Here is a 10262-nt window from a genome sequence, read left to right as displayed (position 1 = left end):
TTCTGCATGGCATGTGTGTGTCTTCTTGTGGTGCACACTAGGTCAGGCTAGTGTGTAGCTGTGTCCTCCTAAGTGGAAATTCCCTTGTGGAGTAAGGAAGGAAGCTCAGAGGACTCAGGAAGCTCACAGAGTTAGGGTGACAAGATTGCTGCCAAGCCTGACAGTGTGAGTTCAATTCCCAGGAACTCATAGGGTGGAATGAGAATCAATTCCAGAAAGTTGTCCTCTGAACGCCACATGCACACCCCTACACAGAGACACAGAGACACACACATACATATACACACATACACACAAAAACATACACACAAACATGCACACACACGTATACACATACAGACATACGCAAATACAATAAATAAATAAATGTTTTTAAAAACTAAAAATGGGCTGGTGTCTTAGTTATTTTTTCTATTGCTGTGAAGAGACACCATGACCATGGAAACTCTTATAAAGGAAAATATTTAATTGAGGTGGTGGCTTATAGTTTCAGTGGTTCAGTCCATTATCATCACGGCGGAAAGCATGGCGGCATGCAGGCAGACATGGTACTGGCTACATCTTGATCAGAAGGCAACAGGAAGTGGACTGTGACACTGGAAGCAATTTGAGCACAGCAGAACTCAGAACCCACTCTCATAGTGACACACTTCTTCCAACAAGACTACACCTCCTAATAGTGCCTCTCCTTTGGGAGCAATTTCCTTTCAAACCACCACAGCTGGAGAAATGGCTGAGTGGTAAGAGAACTTGCTGCTCTTTTTTTTTTTTTTTTTAAGATTTATTTATTTATTTGTTTATTATGTATACAGTGTTCTGCCTACATGCAGGCCAGAAGAGGGCACCAGATCTCATTACAGATGGTTGTGAGCCACCATGTGGTTGCTGGGAATTGAACTCATGACATCTGGAATAACAGATGATGCTCTTAACCTCTGAGCCATCTCTCCAGCCCGAGAACTTGCTGTTCTTTCAGAAGACTTAGGTTTATTCCCTGGACCCGCACAGGCCCACAGCCATCTGTGACTCCATCCTGGGAATCCCATGCCCTCTTCTAGCCTCTGCAGGCACTGCACGCATGTGCACACACCTGTCTGCAGGCAAAGCACTCAGACATGCTTGACTACGTGGAGAGTTTGATGCTAACGGGGCTATCTGAGACCTCGTCTCCACCCAAAAAGCGTTTTCCTCTGAATATCTCTGGGGCCAATTTGGGAGAAAGCCTGTGCTCCAAGGCAGCATACCGGCCAGTGCTTAGCCTTGTGCTGGTCCATGCTTGAGACACTGTGAAGGAGCCTCTGAGAGGCTGTGACTATGTCACACCCAAGGGAGGGGAGGAGGGGCAGGGCCAGCTGTGAAGCCAGCAGCTGCCTTTGAGCCCTAAGGAATGTGGAAAGAAAACAAAACTCCAGCACCCTCCCCACCCTCCACCCCTTGTGGGCCCACCACCAGCAAGGAGAAAGTCTTCCTCCTGAGCTTCACTTTCAGCCAAGGAAGCAGTGACCCAAGATGGATAGCCTCCCATTTCTCTTTCTGAGATCCAGGAATGTATCAGCCAATGAGCAGCAGCCTGCACAGACAGCCCTGGACAGTGATGGAGGGGACTTCATTAGGGGAATGTGACCAGAGGACGGTTTACTTTATCCCGAATCATCCTGACCCAGGGCGTGATGACACCACAGTAGAAAGGAAAGGACCGGACCTGACAGCTGTGGAGATGACTGTTCATGCCTCAGAAGGTGGTAAGACAGCGAGGCACATCCGCCTCACAGAAGAGGACACTGTTGATGACAGGGGCATGAAGCCAGAACAGCCACGGGCAGGCTGTCTGTCCAAGTGTTCCGGGTAGCTGCTAACAGAGGGATCTTTTTGGTCGCCCCGAGTCAAGCTTGGGTGGGTTTCCATCTAAGCAGCTTCATCTTGGAAGGCTGAGGCAGAAGGGTCACGAGTTCTAGGCCAGCCTGAGCTACACATCTGGCAGCTGACAACTGCCCTTAACTCCAACTTCAATGGACCTGATGTCCCCTTGGGGCCTCCACAGGCACTGCACTCACATGTGGGTACACACACACACACACACACACACACACACACACACACACACAGAGAGAGAGAGAGAGAGAGAGAGAGAGAGAGAGAGAGAGAGAGAGAGAGAGAGAGAGAGAGAAATAAAGATTGCTCAGGGTGCTTATGGTGGCCATGTCTGCAGTCTCACCATGGAGAGGTGGAGGCAGTGGGTCAAGGGTTCTAGATCGTCCTTGGCTACATAGTGAACTCAAGGCCAGCCTGAGCTACATGAGGTGCCATCTTAATCAACCAGTCAACCAGTCAGCCAGTCAATGAGTAAGACTCTCAGTGTGGGTGAAAATGGAAATCCAGATGTACGGTGTTTACACAGATGTATCAAAAAGACTATTGTGTTTAAAGATGGGAATAATGGGAAGGATAAAAATACAATAAAAGAAGATGCAATCGGGCTGGAGAGGCGACTCTGTGGACAGGAGCACAGGCTGCTCTTGCAGAGGACCTGGGTTCTTTCTATTTCCAGAATCCACATAGTGACTCACAACCATCTGTGACTCCAATTTCAGGGGATCTAACACCTCCCTGGCCTCTTTGGGCACCAGGCACATATGATGTGCATTGGACATACATGTGGGCAAAAATACCCATACACATAAAATAAATAACAACTAAGCTGGGCGGTGGTGGCACACACCTTTAATCCCAGCACTTAGGAGGCACAGGCAGGTGGATCTCTGTGAGTTCGAGGCCAGCCTGGTCTACATAGCGAGATCCTGGAGAGGCACCAACACTGCACAGAGAAACCCTGTCTTGAAAAACCATAAATAAATAAATAAATAAATAAATAAATAAATAAATAATAACAACTAAAAACTAGAAGAGTATGCAGTAAAGCCACATACTCACACACACTCACATATGCACACGAACACACACACACAGTCACTCACACTCACATGTACACACTCACACGTGTACACACACACACACACACACACACACACACAGGAAAAGAATTAAGTGACATCATTCCTAAGCAGCAGTGACCCTCAGCATGTGTTCTGCTCTTCCCTTTCCACAGTAAAACTAAGAATCTTGGGCAACACCAACATCTTCCAGAAATCCTTCCCATTGTTCTTGCTACCCTTCTCTGGGCCTCTGAGCCACTCAGGTCTTCTCTGCCACTCTGGGGCCCTCTCACTGTCCACCCAGCTTGGCTGATAGGAGGCTGTCATGGCTAATTAGTGTTGATTAAGACTCAGGATAGTAATGGGATGCTAGCCAGGTCAGCCAGATGGAAAGACTTGGTGCTGCTTCTCCCCGGTGCAGTGGGTCTCAGGCAGTTCCACTCAGATGCCAGGGAATTTTAAGTCAATGGTAGCACATTCTATAATCCAGAGGAAATGAAAACATTCAAGACAAATGTGTGTGGAAATGCCAGAATAAGGCTGTGACTTCACAGGATCATTTAAAAATGAGTAAGAGAGCTGGAGAGTTGGCTCAGCAGTTGACAACGCTGGCTGCCCTTGCAGAAGACCCACGTTCAATTCACAGCCCCCACATAGCAGCTCACAGCTTTCTGGCCTCTGTGGACACCATTACACATGGCACACAGACATACATGCAGGCAAAAGAGCCATAGACAGAAATTTAGAAATAATTCAAACAATCAAGTTACTAATAAAAACATGATGACCAATTACAGATATAAATTTTGCAGAACTTGTAAATGAGACAATCATCAAGACACTTAAAAAATAGGTCTTGACCAGAAAGCAAAATATAACATATAGTCATATAAATCAGGAGCATTTCTGTCATAGGATGGATAGGTCTCTCGACATTGCAGAACTAGAGGGGTGAGTCACCCTCCTTTTTAGTAGCCAGATTCTGTGGAGTTTTGAGTAACTGTTTTAGTGCAGGAAATTTCATGAATCTCAGGGTGTCCACAGGAACAGGAGGGTTAGGATCCAACTCACGGAAAATATGTTTCAGAAGGAATTCTTTCTCTCCATTACTGCCTAACACCTTCCCAGCTCTTCCAGTGGTGAATGAGATAAACCTAGTACTGTCTGTCTGGGAACATGCTCATCCATCAGTGTCCTGAGATTAACAAGACCACGTTTGACAAGTTTGTTTGTTTGTTTTTGTTTGGGTTTGCAGTGTGTAGTTCAAACCCATTGCCTAATGCATACTAGACAGATTTCAAGCATTAAAAAAAAAAAAAATCAAGACTTCTGTATTACCCTCAAGTTCACATCGCAGGCTTACAATGCGCTTTTGATGTGGGCTGTCTTGATAGTTCACTCTCCAACCCTGTGCAGTTATTTTCCAGCAAACTCTAACCCCAGACATCAGTTTCATTCATAAACATTGCATTGTCTCTAGACTGTAGTAAGTCCTTTAAAGACACGCTATTACCCATGGACCTGGGTGAGAAGAATCACCAGCGTGCGACTCAGAGGACTTGGCAAGTGTTCACAAAGGTCCTGTTTCTTCTTGTTGTTGTTTTTATCTCCTGATTTCCCAGTCTTTTTTTGTAGTCAGTTTGCATTTGGCTAAGGATACGTAGCTTTTATCAGATTTTCTCATTTATTTTTGGGAAATGGCATTTAGCAGGAAAAACACCCAATATAGCAAGTTACCAGGGCTCAATGGCTCAGAACATAATCCCAGCCTCCTGGGATGTGAGGCAGGAGGATTGTCACAACTTATTTTAAGATTTATTTATTCATTTATTATGTATTACTGTGTCCCTGAAGGCCAGAAGAGGACACTAGATCTCATTACAGGTGGTTGTGAGTCACCATGTGGTTGCTGGGAATTGAACTCCGGACGTCTGGAAGAGTAGTCGGTGCTCTTAACCACTGAGCCATCTCTCCAGCCTGATTGCCACAATTTTGAGGTGAGTCTTGGTCATACAGTAAGTTCCAGGCCATTTGAGCTACAGGGTAAGGCTCTGTTTCAAAACGAACAAATGAACAAACAAACAAACAAACAAACACGAAACAAAACGAAGGGCTGGAGATGTGGCTCAGTTGGTTGAGTGTCTGCCCACTGTGCACAGAGCCCTGGGTTCAATTCCAGTACCACACAAAACATGCATGAGAGTGCATACTTACAGTCCCTGAACTTCAGAGGAGGATGGGAAGTTAAACACCAGCCTGGACTTCATACACAGCAAGTCTGAGGCTAGCCTGGGTTATGTTAGACCGTGTCGGAAACAAAACTAATGAACACATGAGCAACTCCTCTCCCCCACCAACCAACCAACCAAATAAAAACGCCGGGTGTAGTGGTGCTATCTATAATACAAGCAGCTGAGAGGCTCACACAGGAAGACTTCCATGAGTTAGAGGCCATCTGTACTGTACAGTGAGTTCAAGCCCAGCCTAGAATGGGCATTAATACAATACACAGTGACCCGTCTCAACAAACACAGCAAGCCTATGGCCTTAGAGCAAGGGGAACCTCTGCCTCACAGACTAGACCACACCCACCCTGGCTTCTCTCCCCATCTGGAAGAGGAGTCAATGCTCTTAGCCACTGAGCTGTCTCTCCATTTTTTTAAATAGATAAACTTAATGAAAGAAACAGGAACAAGACAGTTAATTGTGAGTGGGAAAATGAAAGAAGGGTATGATGAGCAAGAATGAAAACATTTGGGATTTGAGAGAGAGTGTAGGTGTAGGAGGAGTCTGTGCAGCAGATGGCCAAGGTGCAGCCAGCGACAGCCTGGGGGTCTCTAGGGTGGAGAAGGCTGGGAACAAGGCTCTGTGAGGTGTGGGTGGTGGCTGCCCCTTCTTGACTCCATTGACTCTTCATGATAATCTCGTTGCATTTACTTCAGGCTTTTCTCCATCCAGCAGGGTGGATTTGCTCTTCAAAAATGTCCCTCTGAGCCGGGCAGTGGTGGTGCACGCCTTTAATCCCAGCACTTAGGAGGCAGAGGCAGGTGGATCTCTGCGAGTTTGAGGTCAGCCTGGGCTACAAAGCGAGATCCAGGACAGCCAGGACTGTTACACAGAGAAACCTTGTCTTGGAAAAAAAAAATTGTCCCTCTGGGGACTGGGAGGAGATGGCTCACAGTCAGTAAGTGCACTTGCTGCCCTTGTGTGGGGGTCTCATAGGTTTCAAGGACCTTGGTGCTCCCAACATTCTTGCAGAAGATCTGAGTTTTGGTGCCAGCACTCACATGGTGGCTCATAATTGTCGCTCAAGGGGATCTGATGCCCTCTGATGGCTCCGCAGAGACTGCACACACAGGGGTTCCTAACAGACAAGCAGGCACGCACATATATACATATAAAATATTTTTTTTAAAAGAAAAAGTAATGGTCCTAAGAGGTTTCTTTTCCTTCCTTTTCTCCCTTCCTTCTTTCCTGAATTCCCCCTCTGGAGAGGTTTTTCTTTGCTTTAGTCATCAACTCCGTCTCTCTGTTTCACCTGTTCTCAGAATCCGGCACTCCTGATTGCCTTCAACAAATCATCATGCAGGGCAAACAGTAATTTATCCATGAATGTTCGCCAGCCAACTGATGAAAGAGAATGAGCCCCAGGAGGAAAGCTGCAGGGCAGAAAAGGGTGGCCATGCACAGAGAACAGGCATACCAAAGGTGCGCAGCCTGTCTAGCCACTTATTGGTGCCTTCAAGACTGCTAGGACAGTTGGCATGGCAGCACCGTGCACACACGTCTTTATGGCTAGTGGATGATACAATGCACTTGATGACTGACAGCTCATGTCTCATAGCTAGTGGTGTCTACCACAGCCTCTGACAAGAACTGCTCCTCCAAAGGAGTCACGGAAGAGCAGATGCATCAAACCATAGGAGCACTTCCCTGGCAGCACTTCAGTGGCCCCAGGTCCAGTGGACATCTTGTGTATTGACAAGTTGGCCAGTATCTTTGTGTTCCAAGGCTGCATGACTTTATCTGTATGTGCAAGTTTATCTTGACAGAAGTCAACAGGAGACTACATTGACAGAGGCTGGAGGACTGAGGGAAAGGCAGGGATGGGTAAGGGCTGATAGCAGGTGCTGTCATGGGTGGATAGGTAAGTGAGAGCTGACACACTGTTGCACAAAGATGGGGCTGTAGATAGCTTCAGTGTGGTCTTCAGAAAGGCTAGAAGATTTTAATATTTGTTTCTTTTTTCATATATGTGGGCTTTCTATCCATTTTCAAGTGGGGTATTTGTGTACATTTCCTTTGTGGGCACTCAGGTATGTGCAGGTGAGCATGCATGTGTGTGCACATGTCTATGGAACCCCAAGGCTGATGTGGGGAACCATCTCCTATGGCTCTTCCACCTTATTTATTGAGGTAAGGTCTCTCAGTCAAACCTGTAACTCTTGGATATGGTTAGTCATGGTAGCCAGCTTGCTCTGGGAATCCCATCTACATTTCAAGACTGGGATTACAGGCAGGCTGGGACATTCACTCAACATCTACATGATATGGTGGTTTGAATAAAATGACCCCCATAGTCTCCATACCAGACTCTGTCTCTCCCCAAACGTGACGCTCTCAGGGGCAAAGGTTGCTGGTCACTGCTGTTTCACACCAGGCTCTTCTCTACCCTCAGCCTGGCTGTTAGCACAGCTCAGCACTGCAATGACTCAGCTTAGCCTCTCAGCCAGTTCCTTCCGCTTCATGTCTGGTCATCCCAGGCCTCCCTTTCTCTGCAGATAATTTAAATAATTTGAGATAAGGTCTTATGTTGCTTAGGCTGGCTCCTTAACTTTGTGGGCTCAATTGGTATTTCACTCTTAGCCTCCCAAGTATAAGGGTACCACTGCAGATAATTTTTCTTCCTTTTTTATTATAAATATTTAAAACTGAAATTAAGAACTTTCTCCTACAATACAAAAATAGCTCAATGGAGAAAAAGTAATAGCCTGGAAATAGACGTCAATGCATACATTAAAATTGAGAGCTATAATGAGGGAGATATCAAAAATTCCCAAAGAGAGGGACAGTCTTACTGCTAGCATAATTGCCTAATTATTCTTAGGAGTAATAAAGTTATATTCTAATTTCCTGTGTTTGCCAAACTAAATTCCAGGTGGATTAAGTAATTTAATGTAGAAGTGGAAACAAACAAACAAAAAATCTCTTTAAGGGGAAATGCCTAAGCTTGAAAAGAATTTTAAAAACAAAGTGTTAGTTTTAATTGCCACTGTGGACAGATACACGAGAGAAATAATTTAAAGGGAGTTCATCATAATGCAGTTTGCTCCTGGCTCCCAGCCAGGTAGAACATGGCAGGAGCGGCTGGTGGTGCAGGGCTGTTTACCTCACGGTGGCCAGAAAGCTCAGAGAGGGAGTCTGAGAGGAAGGCACACAGCACAGGACATCTCAAAGGCATGCCTCCAAAGACCCACTTCCTCCAACCAGGCCCCACTTAACATTTTCACTACTTCTCAAAACAGCGACACCGGCTGCAGGGACCCTTGGCAATCTACTCCTCAACACAGAAATGTAGTAAAACTTTGATGTCACCTATCACAAAGATGCTTATCCTTAGATGCAAAAACAATAACAGAAACAGGAATGCTTGTCAAGTCTGACGTGTAAGAAATGTTCTTTTTGGGACTGGTGAAATAGTTCATTTGGTAAAGCGCTTGCCACACACACACACACACACACACACAGCTAAGTGTGATGGTGCGTGCTTGTACTTCTAGGGCTGTGGAGGTGGGAAGGTGGTTTATTCTCGCTGCTACAGCAGCCTGCGTCTGTAGTCGGCAGTCACATCGTCACCTGTTGCCAGGTGCCTTCCCGTCGTCAGTTATGGGACGTGCGCACCCCTTAAAAGTGCCCACCGGGCACAGCTCCTCTCTTACCTCTCTTGCTTCTCTTGTCTGTCTGTCTGTCTGCCTCTCGTGTCCCCACTTCGACGTGGCCTTTGCTCTTTCACTCTCCCTCACCCCTGTAAACCTCTTGCACGACCTCTGCTGCACACGGCGTGTCTGCTTAGTGGCACACCTTGGCAGGGCCCCCAGATACCCACTTCGACTCTTTTTAGCCTTTCAGGTGGATCCCTAAGGCTTGAGGGCCAGCCAGCCCCAGGTGCCAGTGAGAGACTCTGTCTCAGACACAGAACCGCGGTGGACAGTTCCTGAGGAGTAACACCTAAGGCTGACCTCTGGCCTCCATGCACCCTCTCACATACACAACCGTCTTGCAAGTCAGACAACTGCCACCTTCGTGAGCCCAGGTATGCCTGCTTGCCAACCATTATCACGGCAGGTCTAGCTGACTACTGGCATTCCTTCATAGGAGGGGACACGCGGGTCACTGCACCTTCACCGGAACTTCCAGACCCTCCTCCCACCCACTTACATGCATTTTTGTCCTAATTACAAGTGGGGCAGGGTGTATTGGAGAGGAACTAGAGATACAGGGGTCGAAGATGAGGGAGAGGCGCTCCACCTCTGTGGCCACTGGGAAGCCGCCTTCCACGCTGGGCAAAGGCTTTCAGTGAGACTGCTTTGCCCATGCTCCTGTCTGTAACCCCTCATCTGGGCTCTGTAAATAAGCTCAACAAACTCATTCGTCCCCCAGAATGGGCTGAACTGGAATTATAGTTTGGTTTATCCTTAGAAATTTGGGAGGAAGGTGTAGACATCGATACCATCTCTCCTCCACCCCCATCCTGGAAGTAGAATTCTGGATCAACTGGAATGGGTTTTGTTACTTCCATAGAAGTAAGTTGCTCTCACGTGGGAACGGTTGTTTGAGGTGTGGTGGTGCCTCCAGGTTATTATTGGCTCTGGGGAGGTTGAAGGAGGATTCCAGTTGGAGGCCAGCCTGGGCTACATAGTGAAATCCTGTTTAAGGAGGAAACGCAGCAAAATAAGCACGTGATGCACTGGGATCAGGCAGAAAGTCCCACCCAGATCTGCGGACTCGAGTGGGATCTGAGTCACCTCTGCGCGCCCTGATTTGGGAGGCCGATCCGTCGTATCCTGGGTCCGCAGAGCCTCCAGCAACCAGTGCGCTCCAGGCCGAGAAGTTTCCCGAGGAAGCTGAATGAACCGCGCTCCTGGGGATACCACAAGATGCGTGGAGGAAACCGGCTATACGTATGCCAATCTCCGGCCAATGAGTAAGCTCAGCCAATCAGCGCTCTGCGTCCCTGCCGGCGTCCTGCGTGATGCCATGGAGACGGGAGGGCGTGCAAACGCCGAGCGGGGCCCGCCGTGGTGCTCTGTGGCTCTCGCATTTCCTTCC

The sequence above is a fragment of the Peromyscus leucopus genome, chromosome 7 (genome assembly GCF_004664715.2).
Source record: "Peromyscus leucopus breed LL Stock chromosome 7, UCI_PerLeu_2.1, whole genome shotgun sequence".
NCBI lineage: Eukaryota > Metazoa > Chordata > Mammalia > Rodentia > Cricetidae > Peromyscus > Peromyscus leucopus.
The sequence above is the reverse complement of the archived record's forward strand: the minus strand, read 5'-3'. Positions refer to the sequence as shown.